We start from the raw sequence: 22975 nt of genomic DNA, 5'->3' as shown, positions 1-22975 counted from the left end.
GCGGGCATTGTACAAGAGCACAGGACGTGACATCGCAGCCAGAGTGACCAAACCTCTGCCACCTTCTCCTAGCCAAGGGACTAGGAGGACAAACCCACCAGGGTGCCACTGTGGCTGAGGATGCAATGAGGAGGAGAACTCACCTCAAAGATGCTGTTGGGCGCTGTGAACATGAAACTTGTTAAAAGCGATCCATGTTCAGGAAATAACTTGAATTCTTTAGACTCAGTTTCGATTTTTTTTTTTTTTTGTACCAGGGAATCGAACTCGGGACCTTGCATGTATTAGGCAAATACTCTATTCCTGAGCTGCAACCCCTGCCCAGTTCTGATTTTTTAAACTGGGACCCTCAGAGCTGGTGAAAGATGAAGAGAGCAGACCTGACAGATAGCCTAACTGCTTGGAAGAGCTCTCCTGCATGCTGGACCTGGCAGACAGAAACTCACAGAACCATTACAAAGGTCAGAATCTCCCTCTGTGACTATGTAACTGATACTTATAAAAAGACATACTTATTTTTGTTCTTTTTAAAAATGATGCACAGAATGAGGTTTTCTAACTGCTAGACTGGGTCTTGCTGAGGGGGGGTTGTTTGTTTTTTGTGGTTTTCTTCCTGGGATACTGTGAATCTCAGTCTGCTAAGCAATGCTTTGCCACTGAGCTACACTCTCAGCCTCCTGTTGCTCTTATCTAGGCCCAGGAGACAGAAGCATTACCAACCTGGCTTTCAACTAGTAGCTCTCTGCCTGACATAGTCCCATTTCACAGAAAATTCTGATGAGCTCTTGAATTTCCAGGAAAGCAAACAGTAATACAAAGCACTGATTGACCTCTAGACCCAGGAGGTTCTGTCCAGTATCTTACCGTAGACAGCATTCATGCAAGTTGCTGATGCTTTGGGTACTGCCCTGGAAATGGCATAAAAGCATAGAACACCGGAGAAACTGCCCAACAAAACTCCTCCTTTTGCCACTCACATACAAGCCTGCGTTAGACAATAGGAAAAAAGGATGCAGTTTCATCAGTTGTAATCTGGAAAGTAGCTACACCCTCCTCCCAGGACTTCTCTCTTCTCAAAGTGTTTTCCTTTTGAAAATGAGATTTTATTCCTTTCTCAGACTATAGTCTAGAATTCAGTTAATCCTACATTGTGGCAAAGCTGGCCCTTTTTTCTGAATGGCAGCGTAAATTTACATAGAACTGATGAGTTTTGCTAGATCGAGGACAGGGCTAACACTGTTTTCATTTATCTGATAAAGGCTAACACAGGAAAGTAAACAGATGAAGGAAGAAGATACAAGCAGGAGAATCCATTGTATTTTTAATTCAATGCTAGGAAATTATATTTTGTAGCCATTTCTGCATGCTAAATACTTTGTAGTTATTTCAATACTTAATACAACAATCTTATTAGCATTATTAGACAAATACATAAGACAAGTAAACCTCAAACAAAATGGTCAAATAACTTGCTTAAGGCACACACTGAAACACCTCTCTTTGGTAAGGCGGTCACCTCCCTGAGGACCCCATCAGGCAGGGCCTTGTGTCTCTCCCCTGTGCAATCTGGACCTGCCCCCACGGGAAGGTGTCACCTGATTCTACTAAATATTCCGCTGAATAACTGTACACTCTGCAATCACTTCTCTGAATTTCCCCAAAGAGAGTTTCATTCCTTATCACTCGGCAAATTCATGATAATTTCACAATCCACACAGTCTTGCTAATAGCCTGCCTGCCAGTGCCTTGGCCACCAATCCAGTGAGCTTGACTTTCCACCCTAGAGGTCATTTTGGTGCTCACCAAATCTGTTTCCTCTTCTTCCTGGGCAGACTACATTTTTCCTTCTCCTTTGTAGTTAGGTGCGGCTTCGTGACTGAGTTCTGAACAAAGGAATATGGAGATTACCTCTGTCATTCTCTCCTTCCCTCTCATGTCAGCAAGGCAGATGGAGAGGACTCAAAAGATGGTTCTGAGGCCCTAAAGCAGAAATTCCTACGGAAATGTGAGTTAAGCCATTTAGTAATTTTGAGGCTATTAATAGCCACTCTTTTTCTGAGGTGGGTGTCATACAGGGTTGCCCAGGCTAGTCTTGAATTCCTGGATCCAAGCGATCCTCCCTTCTCCACCTCCTGAGTGCTAGGATTATAGGTGTGTGCCACCATAACCAGCTTGGGTTTTTTGTTTTGCTTTGTTTTGTTTTTTGAGACAGAGTCTCACTGTGTAGCTCAGACTGCCCTGGAACTCACTATGTAGCCCAGGCTGGTCTCGAACTCGCAGCGATCCTCCTGCCTCAGCCTCCCAAGTGCTGGGATTACAGGCATGCACCAACACACCTGGCAGCTTGTTTTAAGTCTATACATTTTGGAATTGTTTGTTACACAACGATTGATGACCCCATCCAACAAAGGACAGTTTGATTGTATTTTTTGCTATTATGAATAAAAGTAACTATGAACACTGTCAAGTGTATCCTTGGTGGACATGAGCCCTTATTGCACTTGGTGCCCTGCCACCAGTTTTTCTATTCTGACTTCCCAGCAGTAAGACAACTTTTCTCACCCTCATCTGCTCCTCCTTTTCTTTGCTTCCCTTTGTAGAGAAACGTCTGGAGTTATCTATATGTTCTGTCCTCACCTTCTGCCTGCTGCTTCTCCCTTGTGTCCCTTCTGTTCTATGGATGTAGCTGTGGCCAGTGTCCCCAGGACATCTATGTCCCAAATGCACTGGGTGTTTCCTGTGCAACTTGACCTTTTCAGCAGCAGACACTCGGGATCTCCCCCACAACCTTTTTTTTTGTTCTATTCATTTGACTTCCCCACTCATCCTCTTCAGCCTCCTTGCATCTCTCAAGGCTGTAAAGACTGCATTGTCCCTGGGCTCTAAGCATTCAGTAGGTGCTCATGTCCAGGGTCAGGGTTTAAATGTCATCTATCTGCTGATGCTTCTTTTGGGGGGCGGGGGGAAGTGTGCAGTACTGAGGATTGCCTCCAGGACCTTCACACTTTTCTTTTTAATCTTTTAAAATTTGAGACAGAATCTTGCTACATCACTAAGGGCTGGGCCCAAACGTGTCCTTTTTCCTGCCTCAGCCTCCTAGAGTGCTGAGATTACCAAGATGTGCCACCACCCCTGGCTGGCTTCCACATTTTATTTTGTTTTTTTAAGACAGGGTCTCACGGGGCTGGGGATTTAGCTCAGCGGTTCTGTGGCCTGTCTTGCAAGTGCAAGGACCTGAGTTCAATCCTCGGTACCAAAAAAAAAAAAAAAAGACAGGGTCTCACTATGTAGTTGAGGCTGACCTGGAACTCAATATATCCACATTTTTTTTTTGGTACCAAGGATCAAACTTGGGACCTTGCACTTGCGAAGCAGGTGGCGGCACCACTAAGCTAAATCCCCAGCCCTGTCCACATTTTTATCCCCATCCTACAACGCTCTCCTGATCTTCAAGCTCTTATGATATAATTTATTTATTGTTCGTTAGAAACGGAGATGGAGTTCTTTGTGCCTCACTCCCAATGTAAAAAGCTCAGAAATTTGTTCCAGGCATCAGTAAGCATGTTAATTAAAAAAATTAATAAGAAAATGATACAACACACCTTACCTCAAGAAACATTAACTATATGGGGATGTAGCCCAGTGATAAAGCATTTGCCTAGTGTATGTGAGGCCCTGGGTTCAATTCCCAGCACTGAAAAATAATTAGCTGGATGGTATCTGAGCCCCTGCAGGGATGTCTATTGCAGAGGATTAAGGTGAGTCCTGGGGGGTAGGGGACACACACGAGTGTTTGGAAGTGTTCTTACGTGGAAGGCTAAGTGGATGTCTTATGTCCCAGACTGTCTGGTCCAAGTCTATGCAGGGCTAAGTGTTGGGTGCCGCCCAACACCAACGTCCTTGCCCTAACATACCGGCCACTTAGGGACTGATTTTGTTTTTGTTTTTAATTTCTTCAGCCCCATATTCACTTGACTCATTTTCTATTTGTGGCTCTCAACCCTGGCCCTTTGTCCCTCACTGGCAGGACTCCTTTTTCCTTCTTCATGATTCCACGTCCCCTGAGACAGAGAATGCTGTTTCCAGCCCTACCCGCCGATTCTGTTAGGTTTGCCAGGACTCACCAATAAGACTTGGACTCAGAAGAGAAACTGGGGCTGGAAAATGTGAGCTACAGATGGGTAGGATTCAGCCCCATGAAGCAATGGAGCCTCTTGAGGAAAAGCAGGGGTCTGATCTGATCACAAGAGCTAGGCAGGAGGTGTCTGGGGGTCTCCTCTCGACATGGAACAGAGGGGAGGGGGCTTGAAGCCCATCTCCTACAACATTTTTGCCAAATCTCATCTCCCAAGGAACCAGGAACCTATATATTACAGTGCTCGAGGGTCAGCCAAGTACACAATTCCATAGGGATGAGTGACTTTGTATTTGAGAACATAGTGATTTGTTTTCACATTTAACCACCTTGAGTCTGTTTCTTCAGCTATAAAAATCAGGAACATAAAAGTATCATACTGCAGGGGTTATTGTGAGAATTAAGAGGTGTTTGTTTTGTAAATTATAAAGTCTTATAAATTGAAAATTTAAGCAGGTTTGGAGGGAAGTACACCAAAATGTTGATAGTGCTTACTTTCAAGGAGTGATCCTAAATAAAGATAGATGTAACCTGAGATTTGACTTTGATTTCTTTTCAATAAGTATATATTACTTTTATAATAGAAAGTAAAGATTCAAAAATATTACAGATAGTATACACTAATCCTATAACTACTTATCCATCATTAATCTATAGCTATGTTTCTATAAAGATGTATATCCTTTCAGGGTTATGCCCCTTTGGAATGGTACTGTTAAAATCATTTTGTATTATGGTTTCCTTTTTTACTGTCAAGCACACATCATTCCATGTCATTAAATATTCTTTGATTACATTTCTCTAAGGATACATGAGGATTTATTTAACTGGTTCCTTCTTGTGGCTAGGTTGTTGCCAGTTTTTCCATATTATAAACAATACTGTGGTGAATATTCTTGTGTCTATTGTCTGATTATTTCCTGAGGACAGCATCTAGAAGTGGAGTTGCTGGATTACAGGAAAGCACATTTCCAGACTTCTGATTCCTATTACTAAACTGCCCTCCAAAAAGATGGTTCCAATTACGTTGTAGCGAATAGTGGATTGTTGAAGACGTTTAAATCCGAGATACTGAAACAATGGCAGTCCGAAATAAACCGTAGGGACTGGGTGGTTCTCGTCAGATGGCCCAGGAAGCCTGTGGAGAAGCTTTGGTCTACCCAAGCTCTCCATTTTCAGTTCTCCAGTGAGAAGCCCGTCAGGTCAGTCTTAGCCCTCTCCAAAGGGACAGATTTCCCTCAGACACCCTTGGAATAAGCCAGACAGCATGGCCGGCTGAGCCAGGCTGGAGCAGCGAGCTGATGGCCCAGGCAGTCCTGCCAGCTTCCTACATGGCACCAGCTGCAAGAGACCCTTTCATGCCTCGTCCTCTCCAAACTGTACTGAAATCAGGCCAAGGATCTGCTAAGACCAGAAGCCCAGACGGCAGCGGGTGCTGCGCACCATTTCTCCTGTTTGCCTTCTGTGCAACCAGGTAACCCCTATCCCTGTTTGAGGTTTTTAAGTCTTTGGGCTGAGCCTTGCCAGCCATACCGACAAGTTCTCAGCACTGTCTCCCCCATTTCCCCTCCAGACCTGAAGGAAATGAATAAGAATTCTTTTCATGTTTCTAAGTATTTTTTGTTGTCGCTGGTATTGTTATCAGAAGTCAAATCTGAAGCAGAAAGGAAGGGAGGCCTCTGGAAAGTCTTTGACCTACTATTTCTTCAAGAGCTCATGGTTCTATCCTGTACTGTAATGTTTTAATATTCCCAAGCTGAACAGCAGACAAGGCGGTAAGGGTGGGGTTGGTTGTGTATGTGGGGAAATCTTTGTTGTGAGACAGTAGGGAAATAGAAAACACCCATGGATTCATAAACATGGCCACTGGCTTTAATAATATCTGAGGAGTCTTCCAAGCGCTGTTATGATCACAGCCCCAAACTGGAACAATTTCTATATCTATCAACTTTAGAACAGATAAACAGATAGTGGTGGATTTGCAGCAATAGAAAACCAAACTTTCCTCTCACTGCACACGGGAGAGGGTCACAAACACAGGCCTGGGTAAAAGACGCCTGACTGAAGAGCTCAAACTGAATGATCCTGTTCATGTAAAGTTCAGCAATAGGCAAGAGGTAATTGTAGTGTTTAGAAATGAATGCCTGTTGAGTAATAAACTATAAAGAAAAATAAAGAAAGTCAGGATAGTGGTTACCTTTCATTGATGAGATGGTAGAGGATGGTTGGGAAAGGGCTCGTGGGGGCTTCTGGGTGCTGGTGATGAGCTCCTTCCTGCTTTTTTTAAAAAATAAAGAAAACAGGCTTATGTTGATCCAAATCATGAGCTGTTTCTTGACCTGCTAGGTAATTACATGGACTTTTTTACTTTAAAATAACTCTTTAAATTGAATTCTTATGTTTTAAATGTACATTTTTCAGTATGTGTGTAGTTTTTTTCAATTTAAAAATTATGGAACTTTTGAAAAAAAGTCAGGGTCTTGCTATGTTGTCCAGTAGTTTGATCTGAAACTTCTGGCTGAGAGCAATCGCCTTGCCTCAGCCGACTGAGTAGCTGAGACTCCTGGTGTGAATTACTACACCTGGCAGTCTGGATTCTGTGTCCATGTATGTTTATAAAGAGAAAGGAGCAGCGTTTCCTGGGGGAAGTCACAGCTGAGCAAAGACCGTGATGTGCATCAGTGATGTGGACCCTATGAGTCTGTATTTTTTGAGCCACCGTGGTGGGTGACAGTAATTCCAGGATAGAGCAGAACGAGAGGATCAGCCTGAAGTAAACAGTCGCGAAGCTGTTCACGTACTTACCTTGTTTAGTCTTGCCAAGGAACGTCAGCTCAGGACAGAGGCTCAGGGCTTGGCTCTGCGCACGGTGCTACCCTAGCATGCAGTGAGGCCTGGTATTGCAATAAAAAACAAAACAAAATGAAGGCTGGGCGTGATGGTGCACGCCTCTAATCCCAGCACTGAGGGATGCTGAGGCAGGAAGACAGCATGCTCAAATCCAGCCTGAGCAATTTAGCAATTGAATGAGATCCTGTGTCAAAATAAAAAATAGAAAGGGCTAGGGTTGTAGCTCAGTGGTAGAGTACCCTTGGGTTTGATTTCCCAGGATCACAAAAGAAGCATTTCAGTTTAAAGTGTGTGTGGGGGTGCCCAATTAGAAGTTCCTCTGAGCCCAAGCCTGAGATCAAAGGAGAGATTTAGGACAATTTTAACTGGCTTTATTTTTTATTTTGGAATCAGGCAGTACTTTAATCCATAAAATAGAGTAAATGTTCCAAAGAGGCTAGAAGAAGTTTTATAAACAGAAAAGAACTAAAGAAAGCAAGACAAAAATATAGAGATTGGTCATTTCAGAGTTACTTTCCTTTGTAAATCAGGGACAGGGAGACAGAATAAAAAAGTAGCCGATAAGCATCAGGTTATTTCAGGTTGTTTATTTTATGTAAGGATTAAGGAAGAGAGGGGATTTCATAGAGGGAAATTTGGCCATGATCTCTTTAAATCCTGATTTTTTAGAAGGTCAGATAAAATAGCTTAGTTTCTGCTTGGTAAAATGGAATATTAGCATGAGTGACTCCATTTTGATTTTTGGCCTGGTTGGCTGGGCCTAGTGTCGATTCAAAACAACAGCCTCCTGTAATTGTACTGAACAGAATCTCTAAGATGTACAAGAGGCTGATTCACTCCTGTTTGTGGATGAGGTAGCCAACTCTCCCATGGCGAGGGAGCTGTGTGGCTGGCTCCACTGGTGCTGGGGAGAAGTCAAGGATGTCTAGGCTGTCTGTCCTTAGCTCTCAGTCGTGGACATCAGAGAGCAATTCAGCCGCTGATGGTGAAGATATACTCTAGTTCATGTGGACTGTATTGCTGGCAGGCTTTGGCATCAGAAACGGGATTAATTCAAAGTAAAGTCTCCCCTCAAGTATTTTTTAAAAAAGGCCAACTGATAAAACTCAGGAAAGGAACTAAGAAAATGCAAACAAAGAATAGTGGTTGGATGATTCATGAGGTGGGGTTCTTCTTTCTGGAGAAAAAAATTGTTATAAGATTATAATCTGCCTGTGGCTGTCTTGTTCTTTAATGACCACGTTCTCTTTCAGAATTATAATTGTGGGTTAGGCCTGGGAAGGGAAAGGGTTGAAGCAAGGACTTTTATTACATGCCGGTCCATTGTCTGCAGCCCTCCCTGGAGGACTGGACATGACCCCTCTGCCCAGCCCACAGCTAAGTCACAATTGTCATTGGCTTGGCATGTGACTCATTATGTTCTTCTACCTTTGAGGACACAAGGAGGAAGAGCTTTTGGTTTGCTCCAAGAAGCAAAAAGGTGGTCCAAAGGGCATTATTTGCAGGTCATATTATTTCTAGGCCCAGTAGAAGTTTCCTCATAGCTATTGTGAACACTTTGATTGTTTTAACCAATAATAGCCTGGGGGCAGCCAAGAGCTTTTCTTCAGACAGGAAGACCCCAGGAAGAGCTGTCAATTAGTAACCATTCACAACGAACAATGGGTGAGTGTCCCTCATTTCCAGTATTATCAAAGAGCTGAAAAGTCTGAATGTCCAACTCTGACAAGATTCGGGCGAGGGAAATAGAAAACATCATTCTTTGCTTAATATGCTCTGAATGGGTTTGCTTAAGAAAATACTTTCTATCATCAATCAGAAAATAAGTTTAATACCCATGAAGTTAGATTTTTAAAAATTCTTTCCACAGGGAGAAGTGAGCAGTAACAGGTGATGGGGTGAGGGGTGGATAAAATAGCAATCCCCAGATTCTAGTCAAACATGTGTGACTGGAAAACTGGGTGGGGACTGGTAGGGTCCGAAAGGGATTTACAGATAGAATTTCCCTTTCTGGGGTCTCAGTGGGGTCTCAGTGTCTTCCCGTGTGTCTCATTGGTAGTGTACATGTTTAGCATGGGTTTGATCTCCAGTACCATGCACAGAATCTCTTCAACAACAATAACAACGACAACAAAAAGAGATGTACTCATAATCTATGGCTCATTCTGGCTTTGGAACCTGTTTCCCTGGCATTGAACCTGGGATCCTCAAAGTATTTGTGTCCTTGGGCCTGAGCCCTTAGATTTCCTTGAACTTAAATGTAAAATGGGATGTAATAGTATCACCGGTATGAGATTGGGGAGAAATCAAATGATTAGTTGATGAAAATGATAAATACTCAACAGATGTTAACTATTAATTGTCATTAAGGCTGTGACATCACAATAGCTTAGTAGCACAAATTAGCCAGAAGTATCAGTTTTTAATTAGCTGTGTGATATTGGGGCTAAATTTGCTGATTTATAAAATGAGGAATTTGGATAGCATAAGATTGAAATTGGCCTTAAAATTGCAGAGTTACACTCTTTGCATTTTCTTCCCCCACCCCGCCCACCTTTGCTTTCTTTCTTTCTGGAGATTGGACTCACTGTGTAGCCCAGGCTGGCTTTAAACACATGGCAACCCTCCTGCTTCAGCCTCCTGAGAGCTAGGATTACAGACATGTGCAAGACAATGACAAATTTTAATTAGGGATGTTATAAGAGAACTACAAGCATGTTCACTATGGGATTATTTAAATAAGGAAAAACTGGAAAAAGTGCTGGTAATCAAAACAGCGCAGTGGTGCAACCTGGAATTTGTGCTACTTGGGAAGCTATGGTGAGAGGATCACAATTTGGAGGCCAACCTGGGCAACACAGTGGGACCCCCCATCTCAAAACAAAACAAAAAAACCTCAGGGCCGGGGATTTAGCTCAGTGGTTCTGCTGCCTGCCTCACAATCATAAGGTCCAGAGTTCGATCTCTGGTACCAAAAACAAAAAAATTCCAAGGATTGGTTGAATAAATTATGGTGTATGTATAAAGCGGAATGCAGTCATAAAAAAATTATTAACAAGGAACTTATTGAATGGTAAGGTGCTTCTAATATATTGTTGAATGAAAAAGATTTCTTTGTTGCAGGGGACTGAACCCAGGACCTTGCACATGCCAAACGTGCTCTGCCACTGAGCTACACCTGCAACCCCTCTTTTTTATTCTATTTTTAAAAATTGTTTTAATTTTAATTTTTTTTTTTTTTGAGACAGGGTCTCACTATGTAGTTGAGACTTACTTGGAACTCACTTTGTAGCCCAGGCTGGTCTCGAACTCACAGCGATCCTCCTGCCTCAGCCTCGAGTGCTGGGATTACAGGCGTGCACCACCACGCCCGGCAACTCTCTTTTTATTCTTTAAACATGTTTGACAGCAAATCAGAAACTCTACCATCAGGGTTAAACGAAACCCTTACGAGGTAGGGGAATCCCTGAGTGTTCAGTGGGTTTGATTGAACCAACGATGTCTTTGAGAACCCAGTCCTTTTGCCACTCTGCGTCCTTGAGTGTGTGCTATGGTCTCAGGATGGCTTCCCAGGGGCAGGCACCACTGTCCTCTTATAATGTACTGTGTAACTAAAAGGTGGACAGAAAAATGGGCTTGTTTCCTGTGTTTCTCTCCTAGATAAAAAAAATTACAGCCAGTAATTATCCCAACAGGCATCTGATTCCTTTTCATTGGCCAAGATGAGACCAAGTTAACTATTCCTAGACCAATCACTGGCAAAGCAGATGTCAGGCTTAGATTATTCATAGAAGAAGACAGCAGATTCCACTAACTTGTTCCCATCAAATCACATACTGTCACTAGCTTTATTGTGCTTTTAATGAACCCAGTTCACGGAGCAACGATTTAAGCATTTGGGACAGAATGTAAAACTTGTGTAGTGAGGCCACAGACTGCTGGGGCCTGTTTTCCTTATAGGCCATTTCTTCCATTCCTGTGACTTCTGGCCCAGGCTTTTGCTTTCTTAACTCTCTTTTTCTTTTCTCATGGTTCTGGGGTTTGAACCCATGGCCTATGCATGCAGCTACATTCCTAGTTCTTAAAAAAAAATTTTTTTTTTTTAAATTTTGAGATTTTCTCACTAAATTGCTGAGGCTGGGGGCTTGAACTTACAATCCTGCCTTAACCTCCCAGAGTACCGGGATGACAGGCAGGCACCACCACTCCCAGCCCGTTCTTATTCTCATCTTTTAAATATTGGTAGCTCTTCGTTTGAGTTCCAATTTCTCCACCATTCTACTTGGTGATTCATGGCTTGTGACTCCTCCCTTGATTTCTTCCTCTCCTATATCCTTGCTCACCCTCTGCAAACGGAATCAAAATGCGAAGCAGATTCTGGGCAGGGACCCCACTGACCAACTAGAGTATATTTCAGGCACAAGTCAGTGTTTGAAACAAGTCTTTCCACATGATAGCCAAAACCCGATCGCTAGGATTCTCCTACTGACAGGGTGTGAACACGCGCACTGTCCCTGCGATGTCACTGCGTGCGGTTGCGGTTGTGGGGAGGTCAGCACAATGATGTACTGCGGCGCTCCAGGGACGGAGGAGAGCCCTGAGGAGAGCGGAGCCAACACTTCCTCTCTGGCATCCTTTCCAAAGGGAGTCGCCCCACATTCACACTCGGACAACACGTGTGCTGAGGAGGCGGTACGATGACAGCTTTAACGGTGTTGAGAAACCCACATGTCTGGACAGAGCCGCACACTGCGGCGTCTGTTTTACAGGCCTAGCCCTAGAACAAGACCAAGCAGGGGCCAGGCCTGGAGGGCACCCTGCCCCAAGCAAGGCGCAGCAAGGTCATGGGAATGTGTGTTCGGCTGAGCTGTTCTTTCACCACTGTCTGCCGTGTTACTGGTTGTGACATGCACCAGAGCAGCCTGCGCCCCTCATTCCGCGGGCATTCGTTAGAACAACGCTCACCGAGAGCTCATCTGGATGTCAGGCAGCCTGGCAGTAACTTTCCACCTTCAGGGAGATGCAGTGCGGGGTTTACAGGTCCAAGTATCACAGCTCTTTAAACACAAAGATTCGAATGCATAAACCTGGAAGGAATTCCTTTAAAGAGGAGAGGAAGTGAGAAAAGTGGATTTGGTAACAAGGAAAATGTATCAAGTATTAAACAAAAGCCATATGAGGCCATGAACTACAATTTTGCACTAAGCTCCTATACTAGGCCCTAGCAAAGCAGTCTAAAAATCAAAAGAGAGTCACTCAAGCTAAAGTTCCACCTTACCAGGCTGAAACCATGTTGCTTATCTGAATTTCTGAGAAATCAGAATTAAAGATATCATGGCGGAATTTCCCAGATAGATCACTGTCAACTAGCCTGATAAGAAGTGTCCCCTGTTGCAAGTGCAAGGTCCTGAGTTCAATGCCCGGTAAAAAAAGAAAGAAAGAAAAAAAGAAAGAAAGAAAGAAAGAAGCTTCCTCTGCTATAGTCCTTACACAAAATAGGTAACCTGAAGTAACTTAATGCTTACCGATCAGTTACTTTCCTATTGTCTTCCTGTCCCTGCCTTACAAGACAGATTCCTCTGAAATCACCTTACTTTTTTTTTTTTTTTTTTTTTTTTGGCAGAGTCTTGTTATGTAACCCATGTTGGTCTGTAACTTGTGATCGTCCCGCCTCAGCCTCCTGAGGGCTGGCATTAGAGACAGGCATGTGCTACCATGTTGGCTTTTTGTTCTTTTAGTTTCTGTTATTTTTTCAGCCCTTTTCTTGTCTATAAAACTCACTTCTTCTGCTGGGCTCCTTGGAACACATTCTATTTTATGGAATGAAGGGCTGACCAATTCTAGAATAGAAAATGAAGTCAGTTAAGATTGTTAAATCATTGCAAGTTTACCCTTTGACAGAAGAAAACCAGGAAAAATTAAAGGTCCACGTTGGCTAAGAGGGATATCTGTCAAAAGGGAAGATGTAAAACATCCAACAACCTGGGGTGTGTTCTCCTTTTCTACAAGGGGAAAATTCAGGTTAATTTGGGTAAAGCCTAAGTGAATATGTGCTGAATATAGTTGTTTCTGAGGATACAAAGTAATGCGGTTTTCAAAAGGATTTTTCTATCTACACCTAAGCTTCCTTGTTCACTGGACCAGAGTTAGGAGAGTGGAATGTGACATGTAGGACACAGAATTTAAGGAGGCACTCACTTGTAGGTTTGTCCCACAGTGTACACTGCATGCATGGCCCTGAGAGTGACAACAACTTTAAATATGTGTCCTATAAGTCTTACTCACTCCAGCCCTGTTATGCAATTTAGGGATATCTATCTATCTATCTGGATGCATGCCATAAAAAAAAGGCCACTCCTTGTTTTTCTGCAATTCATCAGTAACTGGCCAACCTGCATTTTATCTGGCAGTCCTTAGAGGGAACTCGACGGTGCAGGGTGGAGGGAAAAATGCCTGTCTTGGATGAGCCTCAGGAACCGGCACTGGCCCGATGGCCCCAGGGCTCAGCACTCCGTGTTGCTGACAGATGCTTCTTTCTTTTGGCTACTGGCTTTATTCTCCCTACTTCTCTCTTCCCGAACAGCTTTTCCTGTTGCATGCAGGGACGGGGTACAGGAATGGACAGAACAGCTGGCCATGCAGATGGGAGAGGCAGGGTGGGTGCATTGGTTTAAAAATATACCACAGTCAGCTGGCTCCTTCACCAGACTCCCAGGGACAGGCTAGCTGCCTCCTGGGGTCACTGCCACCCTACCAGCCCTCCTCTGTTTAGGGGTTTGTGTGTGAGCTTCGTAAGACAACACAGGAAGGAGGATTTTCACGGAGAACTTTTACTAATGGAATCAGAATTTCAAAAATAAGCCTCAGATTCCTTGGTACCATTGTGATACTCTGAGTTGTGTTACTAGATAGATATTCCTCAAATAAAGATACAATTGTGACTGTCACACAGAAATAAAAATGAACCCATGCTAAATAAATACTTAACTCAGTAATGAGGAAACTGGTAATATTACAGTAAGCTCAAATAAGTGGAAAAAATCACAAATTTATATGGAGTAAAGGAATGCTAAAATGAATGAACAAATGGTCATGAAATTGGCTTAGGGGGTGTTGTGGGTGGAATTGTATCCCTCAAAATTCGTATGTTGAAGTCCTAATCCACAGTACTTCAGAACATGGTTGTATTTGGAGATGGGCTCTCTAAAGAAAAAATTAACTTGAAAGGAGGTCGTTATGGTGGGCCCAAATCCAAATGACTGGTTTCCTACTAAGAGCAGATTAGGCCTTCTCTGGACAATACATAGCTTTCTATTGAAGCTTGCATGTTTCCCTATAATTATAATATGTTTCCAGCTGAAGAGTTCCCATATACTGAGATTTCATGAGTCAGTAAAATTTAAAAAATATTTTTAACGGATAGCTATGGCCTCTAATGTTCACTTTTGTCAAATATTAACTATATTAAAAAAAAACCCCATTGTTTTTTAGCTATGCATAAAAGAAGCCATTTTAAAGTTTGTGAAAAGCTTGGTGCATTGTCTTTTCCTTTATTTCTCCGGGTTTTGGTAAAAGCTTCACCCCCACCCAGGCAGTGTAAGGTCTGATCTGGTCTGGCCGTAGGCACCAACGGCTGGGTGTTCAGCCAGGCTGCTGGCTGACCTGGAGTCCTGTCCTTATTCCCGGTACTCAGTGTGCACCCTTGGTGGTGGGGATGGCGGGAGGGCTCCTGGGGGCTGGTTACGGCTGGAGTCACTGCCTACTCCAGGTATGATGACTCTCATCTTGTTTTATGCAATAATTTTCCCCCGAACTTCAGAAAGGAAGACATATTCACTGCAGAAAATGTGGTGAAATATGGGAAGTAGAAAAGCCACACATGGTGGTAGAGGCCTGTGATCCCAACACTCAGGAAGCCGAGGCAAGAGGATCGCAAGTCACTTATCAGTATTTCCTATGGAAATATCATTCATAGGTCCTGCTTTGCAGGGCCGTTCTAAATTCCTTCGAGCAGTTCATCACATCTGTCTTTTCAAAACCAGAGATACAGCCTATGCTTAGCATGCACAAGGCCCATGGTTTGATTCTCAGTACTGCAAACAAACAAACAAACAAACAAACAAACACAACAACCAAACCAAATCAAACCAAAACAACAACACCCATTGTCCTGTTTAAGAAACGTTCAAAATAATCTCTACCAAACTAGAAGAGGAAAAATGCCTTTTCCTTGGGTTTTCTTTGTTTGAATATTTGACTCATCTGTGTCTTTGTTTCCTCTGGTGTTTCATCATGTTTATTGAACTTTTCTATAAAAACATAAGCTCATTTTTACTTTTTAAAAAATAAGCAATATCATCCCCGTTCAGTAATCAGTTCCTTCTTCTTCCTCTTCTTCTTCTTTTTTTTTTTGCAGTAGCAGGGATGGAACTCAGGACCTTGAGCTTGCAAGGCAGGCACTGTGCCACTGAGTTAGACCCCTGGTCCTGATCATTTCCTTCTTTCGATGGGACATCTGGCCACACCACTTAAGCCTTTGCCTGAGTCTCTCTCACAGCCTGCACCCGGCTCTGTGCATGTGCTTATTTCTCTCCATCTCTGACATTCAGGCTCCCCCTCAGCCCTGCCCCTTGCTGTGCCCTGCCACGTTCTCCGTCTGACTTGGCCCATGGGGCTCCCAGCCAGGCAGACGATGACAATGATGCCCGAGAGTTGCCTCTGGCTCCAGTGTCCCCAGCTATTCTAACTAAAATTTGTCTTTCATTGTGTATGAAAACTTTCCTCTGAACCCCTCCCAAGGATCCATTCATCGTTGTTTTCTCATTTCCTCTCAACATTTTCATTAAGGTGGGCTGTTTCAGCCTCTCTGGCTTTGTCCTCTGACCCAGAATCATTCCCTTGTTTTTTTTTTTTCTTGGTACCGGGGATTGAACTCGCGTCTTTGCACTTGCAAGGCAGGACACCGAACCGCCGAGCTAAATCCATGTGACATGTAGGACACAGAATTTAAGGAGGCACTCACTTGTAGGTTTGTCCCACAGTGTACACTGCATGCATGGCCCTGAGAGTGACAACAACTTTAAATATGTGTCCTATAAGTCTTACTCACTCCAGCCCTGTTATGCAATTTAGGGATATCTATCTATCTATCTGGATGCATGCCATAAAAAAAAGGCCACTCCTTGTTTTTCTGCAATTCATCAGTAACTGGCCAACCTGCATTTTATCTGGCAGTCCTTAGAGGGAACTCGACGGTGCAGGGTGGAGGGAAAAATGCCTGTCTTGGATGAGCCTCAGGAACCGGCACTGGCCCGATGGCCCCAGGGCTCAGCACTCCGTGTTGCTGACAGATGCTTCTTTCTTTTGGCTACTGGCTTTATTCTCCCTACTTCTCTCTTCCCGAACAGCTTTTCCTGTTGCATGCAGGGACGGGGTACAGGAATGGACAGAACAGCTGGCCATGCAGATGGGAGAGGCAGGGTGGGTGCATTGGTTTAAAAATATACCACAGTCAGCTGGCTCCTTCACCAGACTCCCAGGGACAGGCTAGCTGCCTCCTGGGGTCACTGCCACCCTACCAGCCCTCCTCTGTTTAGGGGTTTGTGTGTGAGCTTCGTAAGACAACACAGGAAGGAGGATTTTCACGGAGAACTTTTACTAATGGAATCAGAATTTCAAAAATAAGCCTCAGATTCCTTGGTACCATTGTGATACTCTGAGTTGTGTTACTAGATAGATATTCCTCAAATAAAGATACAATTGTGACTGTCACACAGAAATAAAAATGAACCCATGCTAAATAAATACTTAACTCAGTAATGAGGAAACTGGTAATATTACAGTAAGCTCAAATAAGTGGAAAAAATCACAAATTTATATGGAGTAAAGGAATGCTAAAATGAATGAACAAATGGTCATGAAATTGGCTTAGGGGGTGTTGTGGGTGGAATTGTATCCCTCAAAATTCGTATGTTGAAGTCCTAATCCACAGTACTTCAGAACATGGTTGTATTTGGAGATGGGCTCTCTAAAGAAAAAATTAACTTGAAAGGAGGTCGTTATGGTGGGCCCAAATCCAAATGACTGGTTTCCTACTAAGAGCAGATTAGGCCTTCTCTGGACAATACATAGCTTTCTATTGAAGCTTGCATGTTTCCCTATAATTATAATATGTTTCCAGCTGAAGAGTTCCCATATACTGAGATTTCATGAGTCAGTAAAATTTAAAAAATATTTTTAACGGATAGCTATGGCCTCTAATGTTCACTTTTGTCAAATATTAACTATATTAAAAAAAAACCCCATTGTTTTTTAGCTATGCATAAAAGAAGCCATTTTAAAGTTTGTGAAAAGCTTGGTGCATTGTCTTTTCCTTTATTTCTCCGGGTTTTGGTAAAAGCTTCACCCCCACCCAGGCAGTGTAAGGTCTGATCTGGTCTGGCCGTAGGCACCAACGGCTGGGTGTTCAGCCAGGCTGCTGGCTGACCTGGAGTCCTGTCCTTATTCCCGGTACTCAGTGTGCACCCTTGGTGGTGGGGATGGCGGGAGGGCTCCTGGGGGCTGGTTACGGCTGGAGTCACTGCCTACTCCAGGTATGATGACTCTCATCTTGTTTTATGCAATAATTTTCCCCCGAACTTCAGAAAGGAAGACATATTCACTGCAGAAAATGTGGTGAAATATGGGAAGTAGAAAAGCCACACATGGTGGTAGAGGCCTGTGATCCCAACACTCAGGAAGCCGAGGCAAGAGGATCGCAAGTCACTTATCAGTATTTCCTATGGAAATATCATTCATAGGTCCTGCTTTGCAGGGCCGTTCTAAATTCCTTCGAGCAGTTCATCACATCTGTCTTTTCAAAACCAGAGATACAGCCTATGCTTAGCATGCACAAGGCCCATGGTTTGATTCTCAGTACTGCAAACAAACAAACAAACAAACAAACAAACACAACAACCAAACCAAATCAAACCAAAACAACAACACCCATTGTCCTGTTTAAGAAACGTTCAAAATAATCTCTACCAAACTAGAAGAGGAAAAATGCCTTTTCCTTGGGTTTTCTTTGTTTGAATATTTGACTCATCTGTGTCTTTGTTTCCTCTGGTGTTTCATCATGTTTATTGAACTTTTCTATAAAAACATAAGCTCATTTTTACTTTTTAAAAAATAAGCAATATCATCCCCGTTCAGTAATCAGTTCCTTCTTCTTCCTCTTCTTCTTCTTTTTTTTTTTGCAGTAGCAGGGATCGAACTCAGGACCTTGAGCTTGCAAGGCAGGCACTGTGCCACTGAGTTAGACCCCTGGTCCTGATCATTTCCTTCTTTCGATGGGACATCTGGCCACACCACTTAAGCCTTTGCCTGAGTCTCTCTCACAGCCTGCACCCGGCTCTGTGCATGTGCTTATTTCTCTCCATCTCTGACATTCAGGCTCCCCCTCAGCCCTGCCCCTTGCTGTGCCCTGCCACGTTCTCCGTCTGACTTGGCCCATGGGGCTCCCAGCCAGGCAGACGATGACAATGATGCCCGAGAGTTGCCTCTGGCTCCAGTGTCCCCAGCTATTCTAACTAAAATTTGTCTTTCATTGTGTATGAAAACTTTCCTCTGAACCCCTCCCAAGGATCCATTCATCGTTGTTTTCTCATTTCCTCTCAACATTTTCATTAAGGTGGGCTGTTTCAGCCTCTCTGGCTTTGTCCTCTGACCCAGAATCATTCCCTTGTTTTTTTTTTTTCTTGGTACCGGGGATTGAACTCGCGTCTTTGCACTTGCAAGGCAGGACACCGAACCGCCGAGCTAAATCCCAGGCCCTATTCCCTTTTAACCTCATGTTACTTAGTGGCCACCATCTTCAGGTGATTATGCCTGGCTGTATATGAAGCATGCACTGTGGGCTTTACATACATTGTCTTCAGTTCTTTCTCTTCCCTCCCTCCCTCCCTTTCTTTGTAGGGAACAGGGAAAGAGGAAGTTTCTAGAACCTCTCCAGTAAGTTCTAGTCTCCTGTGAGCCACAACAGCACAAGGCAAATTAGCTTATTATGCAGGAAAGGTAGAAAAAATTCTCCTGCCTATAGGCTGGCTCTGGCCTTGGAGACATGGCTCCATTTTAGCCTCCAGTCACAGCTAGGACCTCCATGGTCCGGTGATGCTGTGATGCTCCAGGACAAGACTGCACCAGCTGAAGACATCCTGGGAGGGACAAAATCTTCATCTGCGTGGATCCTCTTTGTTCTGGGATTTCCACCCCACCCCCAGTCACCTATTACATCTGTTTCTCCCTGTGTACTGAGCTGAGTCACTCGTTACGTTTGTGTCTGGGGACCTACAGAATAAAAGGTGGTAAGTAGGTTGGGGGCTTCAGTCTTTGCAGCCCAGAGGAGCGTTGATCAAGCCAAAGCTCATCTTCTTCTCTAAGTCTCATTTTCTCCATGGAGAAGGCCAGGGAGACCTGAACGGGTCAGCAGGCAGCACAGATAGACACAGTGAGCTGTTGAGATGGGGGACTTCTGTCAGGGGCCGCGAAGAATCCTATCATCGTGCAGGCTGGGAGGGCTGCCCGAGCCTCTCATTTCCAGCCTGGTCAGTCAGAATCAGGACTAGCCAGTGCTCCTCTACTGCTATCTTTGGTGTACTTCCTGCCCACCCCATGCCTGGGTCATCTAAGTATCTGACAGAATGGTTTGCCCTGCACTCCCCAGAAAGCACCCCAGCCCTACAATCACAGATCACTGGGGGACCGGGGATGTTCAAGAGCCTTGTCCTGCAGTCTGAACGGAGGCCTCGGTCCCACTGCCCCACCCCCACCACACTACAGTCCAGCCAAAGTGCCGCTCCGCACCCCACCACGCAGTGCCTGAGGCTGAGCAGATCCTTGGCTGTGGATTTAGGTTTCAATGCATGTAATTATTTTGCTCATACCCCATCCCCCTTATTCTCTTCCTCTAGTCTCTCTTCTGGTGTCATGTCATCTTTTTCTAGATTTCACAATTAGGGAGAACATTCAGTATTTGTCTTTTGAGGCTGGGGATTTAGCTGAGTGGTGCCCTTGCCTGCCTTGCAAGCGCAAGGACCTGACTTCAATCCCTGGAACAAAAAACAAAAAACAAAAAAACTCAGACTGGCTTTTTTTGAGTCTGGCTTATTTTGCTTAATATGATCCATTCATTTTCCTCCATATGGCAAAATTTTGTCCTTCTTTATAAATGAATATATATGAAAATATATGTATATCACATTTTCTTTAGCTGTTTACTTGTTGATGGACATGAGGGTAACTCCATGTCTTAGCTATTGTGAATTGTGCCACAGTGAACACTGGAATGTGAGTGTCCCTGCACTATACTGACTTTACTTTTGTGACTCTAAACCAAGGAGTTGCACAGCTGAATCAAACAGTGGTTCTACTTTTAGCTTTTTGAAAAACCTCTACGCTGATTTCCATAGGAGCTGTACCAGTTCACATCCCCACCAACAATGTGGAGTGTTTACCAGCATCTATTGTTTTTTGTATTTATTTACCCATTTATTGATTGGACTACTTAATTTTTTGGTGCTAGATTTTTGATTGCTTTATATATTCTAGATATTAACCCTCTGTTGGAAGAGTAGCTAACACAGCCCTTCCTGTAGTTCGTCTCTTTACTCTGTTAGTTGTTTCCCATGTTTTGAAGAAACTTTTAAATTTGATCCAGTCCTATTTGTTGATTATTGCTATTATTTCCTGAGCTATTGGAGCCCTATTGAGAAAGTCTTTGACTGGGCCTATGGCTTCCAGAGTTTTTCCCTAGCAGTTTTGAAGTTTCAGGTCTTACACCTAGGTCTTTGATCCATCTTAGATTGATTTTTGTACAGGACTAGAGATCAGATCTATACATGGTTTTCCCAGCACCAGTTGTTGAAGAGGCTGTCTTTCCATAAATGGGTATCTTTGGCTCCTTTGTCAAGAATCAAATGGCTATATAATTTAAAGTATGATCCAGATTTACATTTGTGTCCCAACTGTTTATTTCAGCCTTATAACTCTCACTTTGGCTGTGCCTTTGCGAAGTGCTAACTCTACAATACAGAGCTGGCTGGGCACTTGAAGTGAGACCCTTCATTGTTCAAGGCCATGTACCTACTCAGGCCTCAAACTAACCGTGAGGTCTGCTTTCTATGTTATGCGTGAAGAACTAAAAGGTACACGGACAAGAGAATCTCCAAGATGCATACAGATTCTCTTCAGTTTCATTTATGCTGCAATTGCCAAAATTACATTGCTTTTTTTAATGTTTGAAAAATCACTATCAAAATGTATGACTGAAGTTTTGAGCAAGCAAAATAAGGAGCTGCTATGGCATTGGACAAGGGTCCTCTAAAAGCCAGTATATTGAAAGCTTGGTCCTTGGGTTGTGGCAACACTGGGAGGCAGTGGAACGTTTAGGAGGTGGGGCCTGGAGAAAGAAAATGAGGTCACTGGGGGCACGCTCCAGAAGGGATTTGGAGACCCAGGTCCCTCCTCTTCCTCCCCTTTTGCTTCCCAGGGGCCGTGAGGCAAGGAGCTTCCTGTGCTATGCAAAATCCCACTGCAACGTACTGCCGCCCCCCAAGCCCAGAAACAGTGGAGCCAACCAGCCAAGGACAAAACCTCCAAAACTGTGAGCCAAAATAAACACCTCTTCTCTCTCTCTCTCCTTTAAAAGCTTTTCTATGGATTTATTTTTAAAATAGCAAAACATTTCTTGGTGCATTTTAGGCATACATAATGGTGCCACTCGTCATAGAGAATTTGTACCGTACATGAACCATCTTACCTCTCTTTTCCTATCCCCTCCCCTCCAGCCCTTCCTCTTCCTATGTACAAAAGCTTTGTTTCCATGTTTTCCTTCTATTTTCTCTTTCTTCTTGTCCCTTCTTTCCTTTCTCTCATCCTTCTCCCTTGTTCCTCTTCCCATTTGAACATTTTCTTCTCATTTCCCAATGTCTTTTATACGTTTTAGTCATCATTTTCATTTTTGGTTCACACCAGAGAAACAATGCAGTATTTAAACACGTGTGTCCAGTTTATTTCACTTAAGAGTATGGTCTCAAGGTCCATCCATGTAGCTATAAATGTCTGAAGCTCATCTTTCTTTTTTGTTATTGTTGTTTTTGGTCTTTGGTTTTTTGAGACAGGGTCTCACTATGTAGTTGACACTGACCTAGAACTCAGTATGTAGCCCAGGCTGGTCTCAAACTCACAGCGATCTTCCTGCCTCAGCCTCCTGAGTGCTGGGATTACAGGTGTGTGCCACCATACCCGGTTTAGATTCATCTTTCTTTGTGGCAGAATAGTAATCTGTTGTGTAAAAAAACCACGTCTTTGTTCATTTGTCAGTTGATGGGCATTTGGGCTATTTCCAATATTTACCTATTGTAAACTGTGCTGCTATAAACATGGGTAGCACTTTCTCTTCTTAAACTGATTATCTCAAGTATTTCATCACAGCACGGCAAAGCTGACTAACACAAGACCTATATGTAATAAGATGTAAATATATAGGGTGGTACCTACCAAACTTCGCTGTACGTTAGAATCACCTGGGGAGCTCTGGCAACTGTAAATAACCAATTTACCCCATATGTGGGGTATGGATCAGTATATGTGGGGGTAGGAGTCAGGCAAGGGATCTCTGAATCACTCTGGTGATTCACTCTGAATCACCTGGGGAGCTCTGGCAACTCTAAATAACCAATTTACCCCATATGTGGGGTATGGATCAGTATATGTGGGGGTAGGAGTCAGGCATGAGTTCTTTTTTTAAGGTACCAGGGATCGAACTCAGGACCTTGCGCTTTTGAGGCAGGTGGTGCCACCACTGAGCTAAATCCCCAGCCCAGCCATTAGTACTTTTTTTTTCCTTTGACATCTCAAGCTCTGCTTCTTCTTTTTTTTTAAAAAAATTTATTCCCTCATTGAGTTTACCGGTACATTTTAGGTATACAGTACCGTTACATTCATCATTGG

General features: G+C 43.5%; 2 long non-coding RNA genes across 2 annotated transcripts in view; one reads left to right on the top strand and one right to left on the bottom strand.

The window, feature by feature from the left end:
• The first annotated feature begins 1832 nt into the window (after positions 1–1832).
• The window catches only part of LOC104851039, a 34089-nt gene continuing 12946 nt past the window's right edge, over positions 1833–22975 (top strand). Inside the window, exons 1-2 of the long non-coding RNA XR_777132.2 lie at positions 1833–2005; positions 21513–21626. This is a non-coding gene — a long non-coding RNA (uncharacterized LOC104851039). The remainder of the gene's footprint in view (positions 2006–21512; positions 21627–22975) is intronic.
• Positions 1925–7000, bottom strand: LOC104851040. The gene is made up of 3 exons (XR_777134.2): positions 6941–7000; positions 6333–6409; positions 1925–1995 (listed from the first exon to the last, which is right to left on the bottom strand). It is a non-coding gene; the product is annotated as an uncharacterized LOC104851040 (long non-coding RNA).

Source organism: Fukomys damarensis, unplaced genomic scaffold (assembly GCF_012274545.1).
Source record: "Fukomys damarensis isolate Sample0158 unplaced genomic scaffold, DMR_v1.0_HiC HiC_scaffold_37, whole genome shotgun sequence".
NCBI classification, from domain to species: Eukaryota; Metazoa; Chordata; class Mammalia; order Rodentia; family Bathyergidae; genus Fukomys; species Fukomys damarensis.
This window is presented reverse-complemented; position numbering and strand designations above follow the sequence as displayed.